The following is a 22,764-nucleotide window of genomic DNA, read 5'->3' as shown; positions in this document are numbered from 1 at the left end:
CGGGCCGGCCCTCCTGGCAGCAGCGCAACACCACCTCTTCAGGAGCCCAGGGACTGACCTCAGCCCCCTAAGGGCCAGGCAAGGTTGGTTCCTGTTAGCTGCCTAAAGCAGCCTCCCCAGCCCTGCTTACAGGGACCTTGGGCTGCTGCTGGGGACAGAAGGGGGAATGGAGGGCTCCACAACTCGTCACACAGACCCCAAGTACAGGGCTGTTAAGCTGACAGGGTGCCAAGGGAACAGGCTGCCATGAAGGCACAGACCCAGGCCCTGAACTACAGGGTGGGTCACCTTGCCGCAGCAACACGACCCAGCGGCTTCGCTGTGTCCGACGAATAAAAGGAGGAAGTTCCACAGGAACAGAAGGGAAAACCTTTTCACTGTGTGTGCCAGAGCCCATGAGCAGGCTGCCCAGAGAGTTAGTGGAGTCTCTGGAGACATTCAAAACCTGCCCCAGGTGATCCTGCACTGGCACAGGGGTTGGACCGGATGCTATTTTGGGGTCCCTTCCAACCCCTAACACTCAGTGATTCTGTGATTAGCTATGCTGGTGACAGAGTCTCACTGAGTGGTCTTTAAAATGTTTTTCTTTTCTTTCAGCCTAGGAGTTTCATATTTAAATAGACCTTCTGCTCTGTCTTCCCCCTTCCTTCTTCCATCTTGCGTCTAAAAACTAGGAGAGCTTGATGAGGTGTATCCTGGGCGTCCCAACGTAACACATCTCAATTGCATACATGGATTTTGTAATCTTTTGCCCCATTGCTTGCACAGGGTGGATTAAGTTCATTACTTAGAGCTTGTCAGGACAGCTGTTGAAGTGTCCTGTGCAATGCAGGAGGAGTTGAATCCCATAGGAAACCACATTACTGTGCTTTGTCAGCCTGGTTATGGTCAGAAACCTCCTTCATTTTTTTTTCTCTTAAACAGATATATCACATGAGTCCCCAGAATTAATTTGCCTCTTCTCATAATTATTTCTTTAAAACTGTCTTAGAAGTGTCTCTGTCCTTCCCTCTCCCTCTCTCTAGACACTGGCCTCCTGAGCCCATGGCAGACTTGCACAGAGCTACTGCGAGCACCACTCTGCACGGCCTCTGGGGGGCTTTCAAGCACAGGCACCCCTGGAGAATCCAAACCTAACCTTGCAGCTGGCCTTAGAGCTCCTCTTTGGAAAACTGTCGCTGCCAGGGCCCACAAACCCAACATCCTCTGTCAGCAACCTGGATGTAAGAGCTGAAAAGTGTCAACAGAAATTGTACTTGGACACCTCAGGAAGATCCTTCAATGAAAGAGCTGGCTCCTCCTGAAGGGCAAGTATGAATGGAGCTTTCAAAGTACCACACTTCAGAGCCTCCTACTTGCTAGCACTAAGACAATTGTTCATGTAGAACGACTGGCCACTCACTTCAACAAACCCCATAGAACTGGCTCCTATCAACTCTCCAGAAGACACTGCTGCACTAGCTTGGCTGCCTGACCGGCTCAGTTCAGGTGGCTTAGGATCTCACAGAGGGTACCACAAGAACTGAGGGGACTGCAGTCTTTGCAGCTTCAGCTTTCCTTCTCTGCTACTTCTTTTTTCAGATGGATTTTTTTTCAAAGGGACTGCTGGACAGCAGAACAGGATGGATGGCCAGGCCCCAAGAGCGGTGGGGAACAGAGTTAAACCCAGCCGGTGGCCGGCCGGGCACAAGTGGTGTTCCCCAGGACACCCCTTGTGAGAGAGTGAGTCCAGAGAAGGGCCACAAAGCTGGTGAGGGGTCTGGATAACAAGTCTTATGAGGAGTGGCTGAAGGAACTGGGACTGTTTAATCTGCAGAAGAGGAAGCTAAGGGAATTATGGTGTGGTCTGGCTTCAGCTCTCAACTAGTTCCACGTTGAACAAGGACAGCTTGTACTCACAGAAGGCACTGGCTGCTTGGGTTCAAGGTTCCTGTAGAGCTCAGGTCTCTGAGACTTCTGAACAGCTGTGCTTAGCCCAAAATCAGACAGTTTCACATCACCCTGGGAAAAAAAAAATCCAAGAAAAGAATTCAGAAAGATTGTGCTTGAGCAAAAGAAAAGGTTTAACCGCTGCACAGCCTCCTGAGCCCATGGCAGGCTTGCAGAGCTACTGTGAGCACCACTCTGCGCGGCCTCTGGGGGGTTTCAAGCACAGGCACTCCAGGAGACTGCAGGCACTCCATAGAGACTCCAAAACCTCACTGAGAACCCCCCAACTCCTTCAGGACCCCCCCAGATTCCCCAACTTAGATGCCCACAAAACCCCTTTGGAGGCACCCAAACCCCCCATCTGATACGCCCAGCTCCGTTTTAGGTACCCCCAGACGCTTCTAATGTCCCCAGACCCGCTGGTGGACCAGCCCAGAACCCCCTGACACTATCCCAGACCCTTTCAGGGGGCTCCACACCCCTTCTAGATGCCCACAAAACCCCTTCACACGCCAAAAGAAACCTTTACCTGCCTCCAAACCCCATTTGGGGCCCACTCAGACCCCTTAGCAGCGGGTGGCAGCAACCAAGTCTGTTGCTCTCACCAATTAAACCCTTTGGTGCTCTCAGCTCTCTGACCCTGTGTCAGTGCAAGTCCTTGTCAGCCGGTACCTTTGTCCTGATCCAGGCGGAGAGAGAACTGCCAGGAACACAGCTTCGCCGCTCCGCTTGCGGCACGCCTGCTGCCGAGGGCAGCCTCGTCCGCAGCCTGCCCGAGAGGAACACGGCCCCCGGGGCCGGGGGACAAACAAAAGCCTTCCACAAAGGAAACAAGGGAAGTCTCTTGGCCACTCTTCACGTGCCGAGTGCGATTGTCATGTGGAACACACCGCGGCATCTGGAACGAGTTTAAGTCCAGGTCTATGGCAGCACAGAGGTTCCTGGAATATCCCGGTACATCGATCCACAGGAGGTTGTCTTTCGGTCCCCAGTCTGATGCTTTGCAGCACAGCCATCACATCATTTCTCTCGAGTGCTTTGAACTGACAATTCATGCAGGAGAATAAACCCAAACAGGAGTAAGCAGGTTGGAAAAGAACTTTGATCATCACCGGGCCCAGCAAGAGGACACAGTCTCAGGCTGCACCAGGGGAGGTTTAGGCTAGAGGTTAGGAAGAGGTTCTGCACAGAGAGAGTGATGGCCCATTGGAATGGGCTGCCCAGGGAGGTGGTGGAGTCACCATCTTTGGAGGTGTTCAGGAGGAGACTGGATAGGGTGCTTGGTTGCATGGTTTAGTTGATTAGGTGGTGTTGGATGATAGGTTGGACACGATGATCTTGAAGGTCTCTTCCAACTCGGTCTGGTCTATTCTTTTCTATTCCGTTCCATTCCATACCATTCCATTCCAACACCATCTAATCAACTAAACCATGGCACTGAGTGCCTCATCCAGTCTCTTTCTAAACACTTCCAGTGATGGTGACTCCCTGGGCACCACCTCACTGAGCAGCACATTCCAAAGGCCAATCTCTCTTTCAACCTGCTCTATTCTATTCTATGAAGACCTTCTTCCTAACATCCAGCCTAAACCTCCCCTGGCACAGCTTGAGACTGTGTCCTCTTGCTCTGGTGCTGCTTGCCTGGGAGAAGAGACCAACCCCCACCTGGCTACAACCAGAACTGAGGGGACTGCAGTCTTTGCAGCTTCAGCTTTCCTTCTCTGCTACTTCTTTTTTCAGATGGATTTTTTTTCAAAGGGACTGCTGGACAGCAGAACAGGATGGATGGCCGGGCCCCAAGAGCGGTGGGGAACAGAGTTAAACCCAGCCGGTGGCCGGCCGGGCACAAGTGGTGTTCCCCAGGACACCCCTTGTGAGAGAGTGAGTCCAGAGAAGGGCCACAAAGCTGGTGAGGGGTCTGGATAACAAGTCTTATGAGGAGTGGCTGAGGGAACTGGGACTGTTTAATCTGCAGAAGAGGAAGCTGAGGGAATTATGGTGTGGTCTGGCTTCAGCTCTCAACTACTTCCACGTTGAGCAAGGACAGCTTGTACTCACAGAAGGCACTGGCTGCTTGGGTTCAAGGTTCCTGCAGAGCTCAGGCTATCTCTCTTCATTAGTGAGGTCGTCCTGTCACCTAGGCAGAGAGATGAAAATGCAGCTATGAAATTAGACCACTGGAATCGTGAGAGTCGTTCTGTGTGCGACTCCAGGAGAATCCAAACCTAACCTTGGAGCTGCCCTGAAGAGCTCCTCTTTGGAAAGCTCTCGCTGCCGGGCCCCACAAACCCCACACCCTCTGTCAGCAAACCGGATGTACGAGCTGAAGAGTGTCGACAGAAACTGTACGTGGACAGCTCAGGAAGATCCTGCCAGTCCCAGCACACCAGACCTGGAATGATCAAAGAAAGTCCGTTAACATCTCTCTGTGTGTCTGCTCATAGCTTGATGAGAACCCCCCAACTCCTTCAGGACCCCCCCAGATTCCCCAACTTAGATGCCCACAAAACCCCTTTGGAGGCACCCAAACCCCCCATCTCATACGCCCAGCTCCATTTTAGGTACCCCCAGACGCTTCTAATGTCCCCAGACCCGCTGGTAGACCAGCCCAGAACCCCCTGACACTATCCCAGACCCTTTCAGGGGGCTCCACACCCCTTCTAGATGCCCACAAAACCCCTTCACACGCCAAAAGAAACCTTTACCTGCCTCCAAACCCCATTTGGGGGCCACTCAGACCCCTTAGCAGCGGGTGGCAGCAACCAAGTCTGTTGCTCTCACCAATGAAACCAGGATGTTAGGAAGAAGGTCTTCATAGAATAGAATAGAGCAGGTTGAAAGAGAGATTGGCCTTTGGAATGTGCTGCCCAGGGAGGTGGTGGAGTCACCATCACTGGGAGTGTTTAGAAAGAGACTGGATGAGGCACTCAGTGCCATGGTTTAGTTGATTGGAATGGGATGGAATGGACCAGGTTGGAAGAGACCTTCAAGATCATCGTGTCCAAGCTATCATCCAACACCACCTAATCAACTAAACCATGCAACCAAGCACCCTATCCAGTCTCCTCCTGAACACCTCCAAAGATGGTGACTCCACCACCTCCCTGGGCAGCCCATTCCAATGGGCAATCACTCTCTCTGTGCAGAACCTCTTCCTAACCTCTAGCCTAAACCTCCCCTGGCACAGCTTGAGACTGTGTCCTCTTGTTCTGGTGCTGCTTGCCTGGAAGAAGAGACCAACCCCCACCTGGCTACAACCTCCCTTCAGGGAGTCGTAGAAAGCAAGAAGGTCTCCCCTGAGCCTCCTCTTCTCCAGGCTAAGCAACCCCAGCTCCCTCAGCCTCTCCTCACAGGCCTGTGCTCCAAACCCCTCCCCAGCTTTGTTGCCCTTCTCCGGACACCTTCCAGCAACTCAACGTCTTGCTTAAACGGAGGGGCCCAGAACTGGACACGGGACTCAAGGTGTGCCCTAACCAGTGCCAAGTGCAGGGGCAGAATGACCTCCCTGCTCCTGCTGGCCACTCTGATCCTGATATTGGCCAGGTTGCCAGTGGCCTTCTTGGCCACCCGTGCACGCTGCTGGTCACGACCAGAAGACAGGGATCGGAAGATTCTTTGGCCAAGCTGTAAGCCTCTTCCTAACATCCAGCCTAAACCTCCCCTGGCACAGCTTGAGACTGTGTCCTCTTGTTCTGGTGCTGCTTGCCTGGGAGAAGAGACCAACCCCCACCCGGCTACAACCAGAACTGAGGGGACTGCAATCTTTGCAGCTTCAGCTTTCCTTCTCTGCTACTTCTTTTTTCAGATGGATTTTTTTTCCATAGCGACCACCGGGACGCTGCCCCCCTGGCGCGAGCACAGCCGGGCTAGGGCGCAGGCGCCGGATCCATAGCGACCACCGGGACGCTGCCCCCCTGGCGCCAGCAGAGCCGGGCTAGGGCGCAGGCGCCGGATCCATAGCGACACTCGAGTCAAGCTCTCCGCTCTTCCCTTAAGAATTTTCGAGCATTCGGCGCAGTTAGGCTGCAGAAATTAGCTCCCACGGGGCGGCACACGCCGCGGCACGGCTGCACTGCCGGCCATTACACACCGGGTGGCAGCATTGAGCTCCCCCGGGGCGGCACACGCCGCGGCACGGCTGCACTGCCGGCCATTACACACAGGGTGGCAGCATTGAGCTCCCACGGGGCGGCACACGCCGCGGCACGGCTGCACTGCCGGCCATTACACACAGGGTGGCAGCATTGAGCTCCCACGGGGCCTCTGGGTACGGTTGAGGCAGCAGCCGCCACCCCCGCAGAGCCCCACCGGTCAAGCCCGGACACGCCCCCCCCCCCCCCCCCAAAAGCCCCGCGCTGCCCCGCCGGTGGCCACCCCCCCAAGCCCCGCGCACCTCCAGCGGCTGCTATAGAGAAGCCCCACAAAGCAGCAGAGACTGGCACTGACCTGGGACACAGCAGAAGAGCTGCAACCTCTACCAGCCACAACCCTGAAAGCATCTGGCGCCATGTTGTTGAGGGCGGTGCCATGCTGGGGGGTGGGGTTCAGGCTGGGGGGCGGTGACACGCTGGAGGGGGGGTGGTGACACGCTGGGCGGGGGCGGTGCCACGCTGGGGGGGGCGGTGCCACGCTGGGGGGGCGGTGACACGCTGGGGGGGCGGTGACACGCTGGAGGGGGGCGGTGACACGCTGGAGGGGGGCGGTGACACGCTGGAGGGGGGCGGTGACACGCTGGGGGGGCGGTGACACGCTGGAGGGGGGCGGTGACACGCTGGGGGGGGCGGTGTCACGCTGGGGGGGGCGGTGACACGCTGGGGGGGCGGTGACACGCTGGAGGGGGGCGGTGACACGCTGGAGGGGGGCGGTGACACGCTGGAGGGGGGGCGGTGACACGCTGGGGGGGCGGTGACACGCTGGAGGGGGGGCGGTGACACGCTGGGGGGGCGGTGACACGCTGGAGGGGGGCGGTGACACGCTGGAGGGGGGCGGTGACACGCTGGGTGGGCGGTGACACGCTGGGAGGGGCGGTGACACGCTGGAGGGGGGCGGTGACACGCTGGGGGGGCGGTGACACGCTGGAGGGGGGCGGTGACACGCTGGAGGGGGGCGGTGACACGCTGGGTGGGCGGTGACACGCTGGGAGGGGCGGTGACACGCTGGGGGGGCGGTGCCACGCTGGGGGAGGCGGTGACACGCTGGAGGGGGGCGGTGACACGCTGGAGGGGGGCGGTGACACGCTGGAGGGGGGGCGGTGACACGCTGGAGGGTGGCCGTGACACGCTGGGGGGGCGGTGACACGCTGGGAGGGGCGGTGACACGCTGGGGGGGCGGTGCCACGCTGGGGGAGGCGGTGACACGCTGGAGGGGGGCGGTGCCACGCTGAGGGGGCGGTGCCACGCTGGGGGGGCGGTGCCACGCCGGGGGGGCGGTGCCTGCGTTGTCACCTCACTCTCAGCTTTCCATTGGGTTTTATTCCCCTCCAAGACAACACGTTGAGTTCTGAGCAGCTGAGGAGCCCTGGGGAACACCTGTACAGAAATGTTCCTCCAAGAGCTGTCAGAAAAACGTTCGTTCCGCCAGCAGGCAGCTCTGGCTTCAGAGCAAAAGCCTTCTGTGATCATTCTGTTTAGCTCAGCACCAGCTGCAGCCGTCGGTATTACCAAACTACACAGTAATGGCCTCCTCCCGGTGCCCTCCCGGTCCCAACAGTTTCCCCCCACCAAAGGACTGGCAGAGAACTGGAAGCGACTGGGAAGCAGATCCGGGCTAGGGCGCAGGCGCCGGATCCATAGCGACGCTCGAGTCAAGCTCTCCGCTCTCCCCCTAAGAATTTTCGAGCATTCAGCGCAGTTAGGCTGCAGAAATTAGCTCCCCCGGGGCGGCACACGCCGCGGCACGGCTGCACTGCCGGCCAGTACACACCGGGTGGCAGCATTGAGCTCCCCCGGGGCGACACACGCCACGGCACGGCTGCACTGCCGGCCGTTACACACCGGGTGGCAGCGCTGAGCACCTCCCTGGGCGTGGGCAGCAGCCGGGCCCCCACGTGGGTTTTATTTTCCAATGCTAAAAGCCTTTTAGAAGCAGAGAGGGCAGACAGGGGTCGTTTCCAAAGCTTTCTTACGCACCAGTCACTCCAAGCCCTCCCTCTCCAGCTGCAAACCAGAGGTTTGCCTCCGCCTCGCCTCACCCCAGTACTTACACTTTTAAAGATAGTGTGGTCCCCTCGGAGAATTTTCAGCACTTTAGGGGGGGGCCCCCAGCCCTCGCTCACCTGCTCCTCTGCTGCAGCAGCCCCCTGCCCCACGTGGCAGAACCAGCCCACCCACAATCCCCCCACTCCCTTTGATTCACCCCCAAAAAGGCACAAAATAAAGCAAACTGCCCAGCCAGCACCTCCTGCCTTTCACAGCAAGGACTGAACATTGCAGCTTTGGCCAAGACTATCAGCCCAAAGGAAGGCCTGGCCCCTGAGGAACTAAATGCAAGTGAACTATCTGACACCACCACAGTCCTGTGAATGTTGCAAAGCAGTAGTGCATGCAGTATAATAATTCGAAAGTTAAGGGCTGCTCAAGCTTTACACAAAGTATCCTATTCAGTTTTGGGTTCCACTTAACACAAAGTAAAAGTATAAAAGGTCAGAGGGAAAGCCAACTCTACCTCTGAACTACAGCAAGAAATACTGGAATCAAGGGGCCCTTTCTTCTGCTACTAATAGATGAAGAGAACATGAAAACTGATGGGCTAAACCAACAGGGCAAGATTAGAATAACTAGTAGAGAGAACGGAAGATACAAAGCTTCAACTACATCTGTTTAGCAACGACTCCTACCAGATAACTTCCATGCCATAACTTTACTGAATTCAAACAAGCCAGCTGGCGAAGCGTCTCGCTTACAGGCGGCCGACGAGGACACGCGCAGAAGGAAGAGGCGAGGGAACAAGTCCTGAGCTTTGCTGCAGGCTGTCCTGCGGCTTCCCCTACCGACTCTTTCCCGTACACCACCGCAGAATGAGTTGGGTGAATTTTGTCTCAAACCCATTAAACCCTTTGGTGGTTTCAGCTTCCCGAGGATGTGTCGGCACAAGTCCTTGTCGGGGCACCGCAAACAGGGAGAGACAAAGCTCCGAGATCCAGGAAGAGGACAGCTGAGCAGACACTTCTAAAAGAGAGAAACTTCATCAGCTGAACCTCACACTTCTCCCAGCTTTGCAACAGCAAAGAACTTTGTGAACAACACAGTGGTGCTCCTAAGGAGGTCACCAGCTTGCAAGTTACAGGAGAAATAAAAACCTTTTTATTACAGAAGCACTGGCAAAAATTTACGGACAGGAACAGCAGACGAGGAAATTCTGCAATTGAGCTAACGATAGACATCAGGCCTAGGATCTGGCTACCCTGACAAAGGATGCCAACAGGACAGAGTGAGGCCTCAGCAGCACTCCCAAAAAGCCCCACAGAGAGCCACAGGCTCTGGCCCGTGCCCCACCTACGGGCCGGCCCTCCTGGCAGCAGCGCAACACCACCTCTTCAGGAGCCCAGGGACTGACCTCAGCCCCCTAAGGGCCAGGCAAGGTTGGTTCCTGTTAGCTGCCTAAAGCAGCCTCCCCAGCCCTGCTTACAGGGACCTTGGGCTGCTGCTGGGGACAGAAGGGGGAATGGAGGGCTCCACAACTCGTCACACAGACCCCAAGTACAGGGCTGTTAAGCTGACAGGGTGCCAAGGGAACAGGCTGCCATGAAGGCACAGACCCAGGCCCTGAACTACAGGGTGGGTCACCTTGCCGCAGCAACACGACCCAGCGGCTTCGCTGTGTCCGACGAATAAAAGGAGGAAGTTCCACAGGAACAGAAGGGAAAACCTTTTCACTGTGTGTGCCAGAGCCCATGAGCAGGCTGCCCAGAGAGTTAGTGGAGTCTCTGGAGACATTCAAAACCTGCCCCAGGTGATCCTGCACTGGCACAGGGGTTGGACCGGATGCTATTTTGGGGTCCCTTCCAACCCCTAACACTCAGTGATTCTGTGATTAGCTATGCTGGTGACAGAGTCTCACTGAGTGGTCTTTAAAATGTTTTTCTTTTCTTTCAGCCTAGGAGTTTCATATTTAAATAGACCTTCTGCTCTGTCTTCCCCCTTCCTTCTTCCATCTTGCGTCTAAAAACTAGGAGAGCTTGATGAGGTGTATCCTGGGCGTCCCAACGTAACACATCTCAATTGCATACATGGATTTTGTAATCTTTTGCCCCATTGCTTGCACAGGGTGGATTAAGTTCATTACTTAGAGCTTGTCAGGACAGCTGTTGAAGTGTCCTGTGCAATGCAGGAGGAGTTGAATCCCATAGGAAACCACATTACTGTGCTTTGTCAGCCTGGTTATGGTCAGAAACCTCCTTCATTTTTTTTTCTCTTAAACAGATATATCACATGAGTCCCCAGAATTAATTTGCCTCTTCTCATAATTATTTCTTTAAAACTGTCTTAGAAGTGTCTCTGTCCTTCCCTCTCCCTCTCTCTAGACACTGGCCTCCTGAGCCCATGGCAGACTTGCACAGAGCTACTGCGAGCACCACTCTGCACGGCCTCTGGGGGGCTTTCAAGCACAGGCACCCCTGGAGAATCCAAACCTAACCTTGCAGCTGGCCTTAGAGCTCCTCTTTGGAAAACTGTCGCTGCCAGGGCCCACAAACCCAACATCCTCTGTCAGCAACCTGGATGTAAGAGCTGAAAAGTGTCAACAGAAATTGTACTTGGACACCTCAGGAAGATCCTTCAATGAAAGAGCTGGCTCCTCCTGAAGGGCAAGTATGAATGGAGCTTTCAAAGTACCACACTTCAGAGCCTCCTACTTGCTAGCACTAAGACAATTGTTCATGTAGAACGACTGGCCACTCACTTCAACAAACCCCATAGAACTGGCTCCTATCAACTCTCCAGAAGACACTGCTGCACTAGCTTGGCTGCCTGACCGGCTCAGTTCAGGTGGCTTAGGATCTCACAGAGGGTACCACAAGAACTGAGGGGACTGCAGTCTTTGCAGCTTCAGCTTTCCTTCTCTGCTACTTCTTTTTTCAGATGGATTTTTTTTCAAAGGGACTGCTGGACAGCAGAACAGGATGGATGGCCAGGCCCCAAGAGCGGTGGGGAACAGAGTTAAACCCAGCCGGTGGCCGGCCGGGCACAAGTGGTGTTCCCCAGGACACCCCTTGTGAGAGAGTGAGTCCAGAGAAGGGCCACAAAGCTGGTGAGGGGTCTGGATAACAAGTCTTATGAGGAGTGGCTGAAGGAACTGGGACTGTTTAATCTGCAGAAGAGGAAGCTAAGGGAATTATGGTGTGGTCTGGCTTCAGCTCTCAACTAGTTCCACGTTGAACAAGGACAGCTTGTACTCACAGAAGGCACTGGCTGCTTGGGTTCAAGGTTCCTGTAGAGCTCAGGTCTCTGAGACTTCTGAACAGCTGTGCTTAGCCCAAAATCAGACAGTTTCACATCACCCTGGGAAAAAAAAAATCCAAGAAAAGAATTCAGAAAGATTGTGCTTGAGCAAAAGAAAAGGTTTAACCGCTGCACAGCCTCCTGAGCCCATGGCAGGCTTGCAGAGCTACTGTGAGCACCACTCTGCGCGGCCTCTGGGGGGTTTCAAGCACAGGCACTCCAGGAGACTGCAGGCACTCCATAGAGACTCCAAAACCTCACTGAGAACCCCCCAACTCCTTCAGGACCCCCCCAGATTCCCCAACTTAGATGCCCACAAAACCCCTTTGGAGGCACCCAAACCCCCCATCTGATACGCCCAGCTCCGTTTTAGGTACCCCCAGACGCTTCTAATGTCCCCAGACCCGCTGGTGGACCAGCCCAGAACCCCCTGACACTATCCCAGACCCTTTCAGGGGGCTCCACACCCCTTCTAGATGCCCACAAAACCCCTTCACACGCCAAAAGAAACCTTTACCTGCCTCCAAACCCCATTTGGGGCCCACTCAGACCCCTTAGCAGCGGGTGGCAGCAACCACGTCTGTTGCTCTCACCAATTAAACCCTTTGGTGCTCTCAGCTCTCTGACCCTGTGTCAGTGCAAGTCCTTGTCAGCCGGTACCTTTGTCCTGATCCAGGCGGAGAGAGAACTGCCAGGAACACAGCTTCGCCGCTCCGCTTGCGGCACGCCTGCTGCCGAGGGCAGCCTCGTCCGCAGCCTGCCCGAGAGGAACACGGCCCCCGGGGCCGGGGGACAAACAAAAGCCTTCCACAAAGGAAACAAGGGAAGTCTCTTGGCCACTCTTCACGTGCCGAGTGCGATTGTCATGTGGAACACACCGCGGCATCTGGAACGAGTTTAAGTCCAGGTCTATGGCAGCACAGAGGTTCCTGGAATATCCCGGTACATCGATCCACAGGAGGTTGTCTTTCGGTCCCCAGTCTGATGCTTTGCAGCACAGCCATCACATCATTTCTCTCGAGTGCTTTGAACTGACAATTCATACAGGAGAATAAACCCAAACAGGAGTAAGCAGGTTGGAAAAGAACTTTGATCATCACCGGGCCCAGCAAGAGGACACAGTCTCAGGCTGCACCAGGGGAGGTTTAGGCTAGAGGTTAGGAAGAGGTTCTGCACAGAGAGAGTGATGGCCCATTGGAATGGGCTGCCCAGGGAGGTGGTGGAGTCACCATCTTTGGAGGTGTTCAGGAGGAGACTGGATAGGGTGCTTGGTTGCATGGTTTAGTTGATTAGGTGGTGTTGGATGATAGGTTGGACACGATGATCTTGAAGGTCTCTTCCAACTCGGTCTGGTCTATTCTTTTCTATTCCGTTCCATTCCATACCATTCCATTCCAACACCATCTAATCAACTAAACCATGGCACTGAGTGCCTCATCCAGTCTCTTTCTAAACACTTCCAGTGATGGTGACTCCCTGGGCACCACCTCACTGAGCAGCACATTCCAAAGGCCAATCTCTCTTTCAACCTGCTCTATTCTATTCTATGAAGACCTTCTTCCTAACATCCAGCCTAAACCTCCCCTGGCACAGCTTGAGACTGTGTCCTCTTGCTCTGGTGCTGCTTGCCTGGGAGAAGAGACCAACCCCCACCTGGCTACAACCAGAACTGAGGGGACTGCAGTCTTTGCAGCTTCAGCTTTCCTTCTCTGCTACTTCTTTTTTCAGATGGATTTTTTTTCAAAGGGACTGCTGGACAGCAGAACAGGATGGATGGCCGGGCCCCAAGAGCGGTGGGGAACAGAGTTAAACCCAGCCGGTGGCCGGCCGGGCACAAGTGGTGTTCCCCAGGACACCCCTTGTGAGAGAGTGAGTCCAGAGAAGGGCCACAAAGCTGGTGAGGGGTCTGGATAACAAGTCTTATGAGGAGTGGCTGAGGGAACTGGGACTGTTTAATCTGCAGAAGAGGAAGCTGAGGGAATTATGGTGTGGTCTGGCTTCAGCTCTCAACTACTTCCACGTTGAGCAAGGACAGCTTGTACTCACAGAAGGCACTGGCTGCTTGGGTTCAAGGTTCCTGCAGAGCTCAGGCTATCTCTCTTCATTAGTGAGGTCGTCCTGTCACCTAGGCAGAGAGATGAAAATGCAGCTATGAAATTAGACCACTGGAATCGTGAGAGTCGTTCTGTGTGCGACTCCAGGAGAATCCAAACCTAACCTTGGAGCTGCCCTGAAGAGCTCCTCTTTGGAAAGCTCTCGCTGCCGGGCCCCACAAACCCCACACCCTCTGTCAGCAAACCGGATGTACGAGCTGAAGAGTGTCGACAGAAACTGTACGTGGACAGCTCAGGAAGATCCTGCCAGTCCCAGCACACCAGACCTGGAATGATCAAAGAAAGTCCGTTAACATCTCTCTGTGTGTCTGCTCATAGCTTGACGAGAACCCCCCAACTCCTTCAGGACCCCCCCAGATTCCCCAACTTAGATGCCCACAAAACCCCTTTGGAGGCACCCAAACCCCCCATCTCATACGCCCAGCTCCATTTTAGGTACCCCCAGACGCTTCTAATGTCCCCAGACCCGCTGGTAGACCAGCCCAGAACCCCCTGACACTATCCCAGACCCTTTCAGGGGGCTCCACACCCCTTCTAGATGCCCACAAAACCCCTTCACACGCCAAAAGAAACCTTTACCTGCCTCCAAACCCCATTTGGGGGCCACTCAGACCCCTTAGCAGCGGGTGGCAGCAACCAAGTCTGTTGCTCTCACCAATGAAACCAGGATGTTAGGAAGAAGGTCTTCATAGAATAGAATAGAGCAGGTTGAAAGAGAGATTGGCCTTTGGAATGTGCTGCCCAGGGAGGTGGTGGAGTCACCATCACTGGGAGTGTTTAGAAAGAGACTGGATGAGGCACTCAGTGCCATGGTTTAGTTGATTGGAATGGGATGGAATGGACCAGGTTGGAAGAGACCTTCAAGATCATCGTGTCCAAGCTATCATCCAACACCACCTAATCAACTAAACCATGCAACCAAGCACCCTATCCAGTCTCCTCCTGAACACCTCCAAAGATGGTGACTCCACCACCTCCCTGGGCAGCCCATTCCAATGGGCAATCACTCTCTCTGTGCAGAACCTCTTCCTAACCTCTAGCCTAAACCTCCCCTGGCACAGCTTGAGACTGTGTCCTCTTGTTCTGGTGCTGCTTGCCTGGAAGAAGAGACCAACCCCCACCTGGCTACAACCTCCCTTCAGGGAGTCGTAGAAAGCAAGAAGGTCTCCCCTGAGCCTCCTCTTCTCCAGGCTAAGCAACCCCAGCTCCCTCAGCCTCTCCTCACAGGCCTGTGCTCCAAACCCCTCCCCAGCTTTGTTGCCCTTCTCCGGACACCTTCCAGCAACTCAACGTCTTGCTTAAACGGAGGGGCCCAGAACTGGACACGGGACTCAAGGTGTGCCCTAACCAGTGCCAAGTGCAGGGGCAGAATGACCTCCCTGCTCCTGCTGGCCACTCTGATCCTGATATTGGCCAGGTTGCCAGTGGCCTTCTTGGCCACCCGTGCACGCTGCTGGTCACGACCAGAAGACAGGGATCGGAAGATTCTTTGGCCAAGCTGTAAGCCTCTTCCTAACATCCAGCCTAAACCTCCCCGGCACAGCTTGAGACTGTGTCCTCTTGTTCTGGTGCTGCTTGCCTGGGAGAAGAGACCAACCCCCACCCGGCTACAACCAGAACTGAGGGGACTGCAATCTTTGCAGCTTCAGCTTTCCTTCTCTGCTACTTCTTTTTTCAGATGGATTTTTTTTCCATAGCGACCACCGGGACGCTGCCCCCCTGGCGCGAGCACAGCCGGGCTAGGGCGCAGGCGCCGGATCCATAGCGACCACCGGGACGCTGCCCCCCTGGCGCCAGCAGAGCCGGGCTAGGGCGCAGGCGCCGGATCCATAGCGACACTCGAGTCAAGCTCTCCGCTCTTCCCTTAAGAATTTTCGAGCATTCGGCGCAGTTAGGCTGCAGAAATTAGCTCCCACGGGGCGGCACACGCCGCGGCACGGCTGCACTGCGGCCATTACACACAGGGTTGAGCACTGAGCTCCCACGGGGCGCTATACGCCGCGGTACGGCTGCACTGCCGGCCATTACACACCGGGTGGCAGCATTGAGCTCCCCCGGGGCGGCACACGCCGCGGCACGGCTGCACTGCCGGCCATTACACACAGGGTGGCAGCATTGAGCTCCCACGGGGCGGCACACGCCGCGGCACGGCTGCACTGCCGGCCATTACACACAGGGTGGCAGCATTGAGCTCCCACGGGGCCTCTGGGTACGGTTGAGGCAGCAGCCGCCACCCCCGCAGAGCCCCACCGGTCAAGCCCGGACACGCCCCCCCCCCCCCCCCAAAAGCCCCGCGCTGCCCCGCCGGTGGCCACCCCCCCAAGCCCCGCGCACCTCCAGCGGCTGCTATAGAGAAGCCCCACAAAGCAGCAGAGACTGGCACTGACCTGGGACACAGCAGAAGAGCTGCAACCTCTACCAGCCACAACCCTGAAAGCATCTGGCGCCATGTTGTTGAGGGCGGTGCCATGCTGGGGGGTGGGGTTCAGGCTGGGGGGCGGTGACACGCTGGAGGGGGGTGGTGACACGCTGGGCGGGGGCGGTGCCACGCTGGGGGGGCGGTGACACGCTGGGGGGGGCGGTGACACGCTGGGGGGGCGGTGACACGCTGGGGGGGGCGGTGACACGCTGGGGGGGCGGTGACACGCTGGAGGGGGGCGGTGACACGCTGGAGGGGGGCGGTGACACGCTGGAGGGGGGCGGTGACACGCTGGGGGGGCGGTGACACGCTGGAGGGGGGCGGTGACACGCTGGGGGGGGCGGTGACACGCTGGAGGGGGGCGGTGACACGCTGGGTGGGCGGTGACACGCTGGGAGGGGCGGTGACACGCTGGAGGGGGGCGGTGACACGCTGGGGGGGCGGTGACACGCTGGAGGGGGGCGGTGACACGCTGGAGGGGGGCGGTGACACGCTGGGTGGGCGGTGACACGCTGGGAGGGGCGGTGACACGCTGGGGGGGGCGGTGCCACGCTGGGGGAGGCGGTGACACGCTGGAGGGGGGCGGTGACACGCTGGAGGGGGGCGGTGACACGCTGGAGGGGGGCGGTGACACGCTGGAGGGTGGCCGTGACACGCTGGGGGGGCGGTGACACGCTGGGAGGGGCGGTGACACGCTGGGGGGGCGGTGCCACGCTGGGGGAGGCGGTGACACGCTGGAGGGGGGCGGTGCCACGCTGAGGGGGCGGTGCCACGCTGGGGGGGCGGTGCCACGCCGGGGGGGGCGGTGCCTGCGTTGTCACCTCACTCTCAGCTTTCCATTGGGTTTTATTCCCCTCCAAGACAACACGTTGAGTTCTGAGCAGCTGAGGAGCCCTGGGGAACACCTGTACAGAAATGTTCCTCCAAGAGCTGTCAGAAAAACGTTCGTTCCGCCAGCAGGCAGCTCTGGCTTCAGAGCAAAAGCCTTCTGTGATCATTCTGTTTAGCTCAGCACCAGCTGCAGCCGTCGGTATTACCAAACTACACAGTAATGGCCTCCTCCCGGTGCCCTCCCGGTCCCAACAGTTTCCCCCCACCAAAGGACTGGCAGAGAACTGGAAGCGACTGGGAAGCAGATCCGGGCTAGGGCGCAGGCGCCGGATCCATAGCGACGCTCGAGTCAAGCTCTCCGCTCTCCCCCTAAGAATTTTCGAGCATTCAGCGCAGTTAGGCTGCAGAAATTAGCTCCCCCGGGGCGGCACACGCCGCGGCACGGCTGCACTGCCGGCCAGTACACACCGGGTGGCAGCATTGAGCTCCCCCGGGGCGACACACGCCACGGCACGGCTGCACTGCCGGCCGTTACACACCGGGTGGCAGCGCTGAGCACCTCCCTGGGCGTGGGCAGCAGCCGGGCCCCCACGTGGGTTTTATTTTCCAATGCTAAAAGCCTTTTAGAAGCAGAGAGGGCAGACAGGGGTCGTTTCCAAAGCTTTCTTACGCACCAGTCACTCCAAGCCCTCCCTCTCCAGCTGCAAACCAGAGGTTTGCCTCCGCCTCGCCTCACCCCAGTACTTACACTTTTAAAGATAGTGTGGTCCCCTCGGAGAATTTTCAGCACTTTAGGGGGGGGCCCCCAGCCCTCGCTCACCTGCTCCTCTGCTGCAGCAGCCCCCTGCCCCACGTGGCAGAACCAGCCCACCCACAATCCCCCCACTCCCTTTGATTCACCCCCAAAAAGGCACAAAATAAAGCAAACTGCCCAGCCAGCACCTCCTGCCTTTCACAGCAAGGACTGAACATTGCAGCTTTGGCCAAGACTATCAGCCCAAAGGAAGGCCTGGCCCCTGAGGAACTAAATGCAAGTGAACTATCTGACACCACCACAGTCCTGTGAATGTTGCAAAGCAGTAGTGCATGCAGTATAATAATTCGAAAGTTAAGGGCTGCTCAAGCTTTACACAAAGTATCCTATTCAGTTTTGGGTTCCACTTAACACAAAGTAAAAGTATAAAAGGTCAGAGGGAAAGCCAACTCTACCTCTGAACTACAGCAAGAAATACTGGAATCAAGGGGCCCTTTCTTCTGCTACTAATAGATGAAGAGAACATGAAAACTGATGGGCTAAACCAACAGGGCAAGATTAGAATAACTAGTAGAGAGAACGGAAGATACAAAGCTTCAACTACATCTGTTTAGCAACGACTCCTACCAGATAACTTCCATGCCATAACTTTACTGAATTCAAACAAGCCAGCTGGCGAAGCGTCTCGCTTACAGGCGGCCGACGAGGACACGCGCAGAAGGAAGAGGCGAGGGAACAAGTCCTGAGCTTTGCTGCAGGCTGTCCTGCGGCTTCCCCTACCGACTCTTTCCCGTACACCACCGCAGAATGAGTTGGGTGAATTTTGTCTCAAACCCATTAAACCCTTTGGTGGTTTCAGCTTCCCGAGGATGTGTCGGCACAAGTCCTTGTCGGGGCACCGCAAACAGGGAGAGACAAAGCTCCGAGATCCAGGAAGAGGACAGCTGAGCAGACACTTCTAAAAGAGAGAAACTTCATCAGCTGAACCTCACACTTCTCCCAGCTTTGCAACAGCAAAGAACTTTGTGAACAACACAGTGGTGCTCCTAAGGAGGTCACCAGCTTGCAAGTTACAGGAGAAATAAAAACCTTTTTATTACAGAAGCACTGGCAAAAATTTACGGACAGGAACAGCAGACGAGGAAATTCTGCAATTGAGCTAACGATAGACATCAGGCCTAGGATCTGGCTACCCTGACAAAGGATGCCAACAGGACAGAGTGAGGCCTCAGCAGCACTCCCAAAAAGCCCCACAGAGAGCCACAGGCTCTGGCCCGTGCCCCACCTACGGGCCGGCCCTCCTGGCAGCAGCGCAACACCACCTCTTCAGGAGCCCAGGGACTGACCTCAGCCCCCTAAGGGCCAGGCAAGGTTGGTTCCTGTTAGCTGCCTAAAGCAGCCTCCCCAGCCCTGCTTACAGGGACCTTGGGCTGCTGCTGGGGACAGAAGGGGGAATGGAGGGCTCCACAACTCGTCACACAGACCCCAAGTACAGGGCTGTTAAGCTGACAGGGTGCCAAGGGAACAGGCTGCCATGAAGGCACAGACCCAGGCCCTGAACTACAGGGTGGGTCACCTTGCCGCAGCAACACGACCCAGCGGCTTCGCTGTGTCCGACGAATAAAAGGAGGAAGTTCCACAGGAACAGAAGGGAAAACCTTTTCACTGTGTGTGCCAGAGCCCATGAGCAGGCTGCCCAGAGAGTTAGTGGAGTCTCTGGAGACATTCAAAACCTGCCCCAGGTGATCCTGCACTGGCACAGGGGTTGGACCGGATGCTATTTTGGGGTCCCTTCCAACCCCTAACACTCAGTGATTCTGTGATTAGCTATGCTGGTGACAGAGTCTCACTGAGTGGTCTTTAAAATGTTTTTCTTTTCTTTCAGCCTAGGAGTTTCATATTTAAATAGACCTTCTGCTCTGTCTTCCCCCTTCCTTCTTCCATCTTGCGTCTAAAAACTAGGAGAGCTTGATGAGGTGTATCCTGGGCGTCCCAACGTAACACATCTCAATTGCATACATGGATTTTGTAATCTTTTGCCCCATTGCTTGCACAGGGTGGATTAAGTTCATTACTTAGAGCTTGTCAGGACAGCTGTTGAAGTGTCCTGTGCAATGCAGGAGGAGTTGAATCCCATAGGAAACCACATTACTGTGCTTTGTCAGCCTGGTTATGGTCAGAAACCTCCTTCATTTTTTTTTCTCTTAAACAGATATATCACATGAGTCCCCAGAATTAATTTGCCTCTTCTCATAATTATTTCTTTAAAACTGTCTTAGAAGTGTCTCTGTCCTTCCCTCTCCCTCTCTCTAGACACTGGCCTCCTGAGCCCATGGCAGACTTGCACAGAGCTACTGCGAGCACCACTCTGCACGGCCTCTGGGGGGCTTTCAAGCACAGGCACCCCTGGAGAATCCAAACCTAACCTTGCAGCTGGCCTTAGAGCTCCTCTTTGGAAAACTGTCGCTGCCAGGGCCCACAAACCCAACATCCTCTGTCAGCAACCTGGATGTAAGAGCTGAAAAGTGTCAACAGAAATTGTACTTGGACACCTCAGGAAGATCCTTCAATGAAAGAGCTGGCTCCTCCTGAAGGGCAAGTATGAATGGAGCTTTCAAAGTACCACACTTCAGAGCCTCCTACTTGCTAGCACTAAGACAATTGTTCATGTAGAACGACTGGCCACTCACTTCAACAAACCCCATAGAACTGGCTCCTATCAACTCTCCAGAAGACACTGCTGCACTAGCTTGGCTGCCTGACCGGCTCAGTTCAGGTGGCTTAGGATCTCACAGAGGGTACCACAAGAACTGAGGGGACTGCAGTCTTTGCAGCTTCAGCTTTCCTTCTCTGCTACTTCTTTTTTCAGATGGATTTTTTTTCAAAGGGACTGCTGGACAGCAGAACAGGATGGATGGCCAGGCCCCAAGAGCGGTGGGGAACAGAGTTAAACCCAGCCGGTGGCCGGCCGGGCACAAGTGGTGTTCCCCAGGACACCCCTTGTGAGAGAGTGAGTCCAGAGAAGGGCCACAAAGCTGGTGAGGGGTCTGGATAACAAGTCTTATGAGGAGTGGCTGAAGGAACTGGGACTGTTTAATCTGCAGAAGAGGAAGCTAAGGGAATTATGGTGTGGTCTGGCTTCAGCTCTCAACTAGTTCCACGTTGAACAAGGACAGCTTGTACTCACAGAAGGCACTGGCTGCTTGGGTTCAAGGTTCCTGTAGAGCTCAGGTCTCTGAGACTTCTGAACAGCTGTGCTTAGCCCAAAATCAGACAGTTTCACATCACCCTGGGAAAAAAAAAATCCAAGAAAAGAATTCAGAAAGATTGTGCTTGAGCAAAAGAAAAGGTTTAACCGCTGCACAGCCTCCTGAGCCCATGGCAGGCTTGCAGAGCTACTGTGAGCACCACTCTGCGCGGCCTCTGGGGGGTTTCAAGCACAGGCACTCCAGGAGACTGCAGGCACTCCATAGAGACTCCAAAACCTCACTGAGAACCCCCCAACTCCTTCAGGACCCCCCCAGATTCCCCAACTTAGATGCCCACAAAACCCCTTTGGAGGCACCCAAACCCCCCATCTGATACGCCCAGCTCCGTTTTAGGTACCCCCAGACGCTTCTAATGTCCCCAGACCCGCTGGTGGACCAGCCCAGAACCCCCTGACACTATCCCAGACCCTTTCAGGGGGCTCCACACCCCTTCTAGATGCCCACAAAACCCCTTCACACGCCAAAAGAAACCTTTACCTGCCTCCAAACCCCATTTGGGGCCCACTCAGACCCCTTAGCAGCGGGTGGCAGCAACCAAGTCTGTTGCTCTCACCAATTAAACCCTTTGGTGCTCTCAGCTCTCTGACCCTGTGTCAGTGCAAGTCCTTGTCAGCCGGTACCTTTGTCCTGATCCAGGCGGAGAGAGAACTGCCAGGAACACAGCTTCGCCGCTCCGCTTGCGGCACGCCTGCTGCCGAGGGCAGCCTCGTCCGCAGCCTGCCCGAGAGGAACACGGCCCCCGGGGCCGGGGGACAAACAAAAGCCTTCCACAAAGGAAACAAGGGAAGTCTCTTGGCCACTCTTCACGTGCCGAGTGCGATTGTCATGTGGAACACACCGCGGCATCTGGAACGAGTTTAAGTCCAGGTCTATGGCAGCACAGAGGTTCCTGGAATATCCCGGTACATCGATCCACAGGAGGTTGTCTTTCGGTCCCCAGTCTGATGCTTTGCAGCACAGCCATCACATCATTTCTCTCGAGTGCTTTGAACTGACAATTCATACAGGAGAATAAACCCAAACAGGAGTAAGCAGGTTGGAAAAGAACTTTGATCATCACCGGGCCCAGCAAGAGGACACAGTCTCAGGCTGCACCAGGGGAGGTTTAGGCTAGAGGTTAGGAAGAGGTTCTGCACAGAGAGAGTGATGGCCCATTGGAATGGGCTGCCCAGGGAGGTGGTGGAGTCACCATCTTTGGAGGTGTTCAGGAGGAGACTGGATAGGGTGCTTGGTTGCATGGTTTAGTTGATTAGGTGGTGTTGGATGATAGGTTGGACACGATGATCTTGAAGGTCTCTTCCAACTCGGTCTGGTCTATTCTTTTCTATTCCGTTCCATTCCATACCATTCCATTCCAACACCATCTAATCAACTAAACCATGGCACTGAGTGCCTCATCCAGTCTCTTTCTAAACACTTCCAGTGATGGTGACTCCCTGGGCACCACCTCACTGAGCAGCACATTCCAAAGGCCAATCTCTCTTTCAACCTGCTCTATTCTATTCTATGAAGACCTTCTTCCTAACATCCAGCCTAAACCTCCCCTGGCACAGCTTGAGACTGTGTCCTCTTGTTCTGGTGCTGCTTGCCTGGGAGAAGAGACCAACCCCCACCCGGCTACAACCAGAACTGAGGGGACTGCAATCTTTGCAGCTTCAGCTTTCCTTCTCTGCTACTTCTTTTTTCAGATGGATTTTTTTTCCATAGCGACCACCGGGACGCTGCCCCCCTGGCGCGAGCACAGCCGGGCTAGGGCGCAGGCGCCGGATCCATAGCGACCACCGGGACGCTGCCCCCCTGGCGCCAGCAGAGCCGGGCTAGGGCGCAGGCGCCGGATCCATAGCGACACTCGAGTCAAGCTCTCCGCTCTTCCCTTAAGAATTTTCGAGCATTCGGCGCAGTTAGGCTGCAGAAATTAGCTCCCCCGGGGCGGCACACGCCGCGGCACGGCTGCACTGCGGCCATTACACACAGGGTTGAGCACTGAGCTCCCACGGGGCGCTATACGCCG

The 22,764-nt window shown here is 55.8% G+C and overlaps 2 long non-coding RNA genes across 4 annotated transcripts in view; both read right to left on the bottom strand.

Moving 5' to 3' along the window:
* LOC137448823 (uncharacterized) overlaps positions 1–22,764 on the bottom strand; it is a 36,705-nt gene that overhangs the window by 6,403 nt on the left and 7,538 nt on the right. For 2 of the 3 annotated variants that reach the window (XR_010989225.1, XR_010989226.1), the window contains exons 3-8: positions 13,585–13,746; positions 13,413–13,491; positions 4,160–4,321; positions 3,988–4,066; positions 2,602–2,972; positions 1,900–2,001 (exon numbers count right to left, since the gene is read on the bottom strand). This is a non-coding gene — a long non-coding RNA (uncharacterized lncRNA). The remainder of the gene's footprint in view (positions 1–1,899; positions 2,002–2,601; positions 2,973–3,987; positions 4,067–4,159; positions 4,322–13,412; positions 13,492–13,584; positions 13,747–22,764) is intronic. The other variant, XR_010989227.1, reaches the window with a different exon arrangement.
* LOC137448825 (uncharacterized) lies at positions 17,615–21,738 on the bottom strand. Its single transcript, XR_010989229.1, has 3 exons — positions 21,374–21,738; positions 20,672–20,773; positions 17,615–18,442 (listed from the first exon to the last, which is right to left on the bottom strand). It is a non-coding gene; the product is annotated as an uncharacterized lncRNA (long non-coding RNA).

The sequence above is a fragment of the Melanerpes formicivorus genome, unplaced genomic scaffold, assembly GCF_026170545.1.
Source record: "Melanerpes formicivorus ecotype bairdi unplaced genomic scaffold, bMelFor1.0.p_v2 SCAF_26, whole genome shotgun sequence".
NCBI classification, from domain to species: Eukaryota; Metazoa; Chordata; class Aves; order Piciformes; family Picidae; genus Melanerpes; species Melanerpes formicivorus.
Note: the sequence above shows the minus strand (reverse complement) of the source record. Positions and strands in the feature narration are given on the sequence as shown.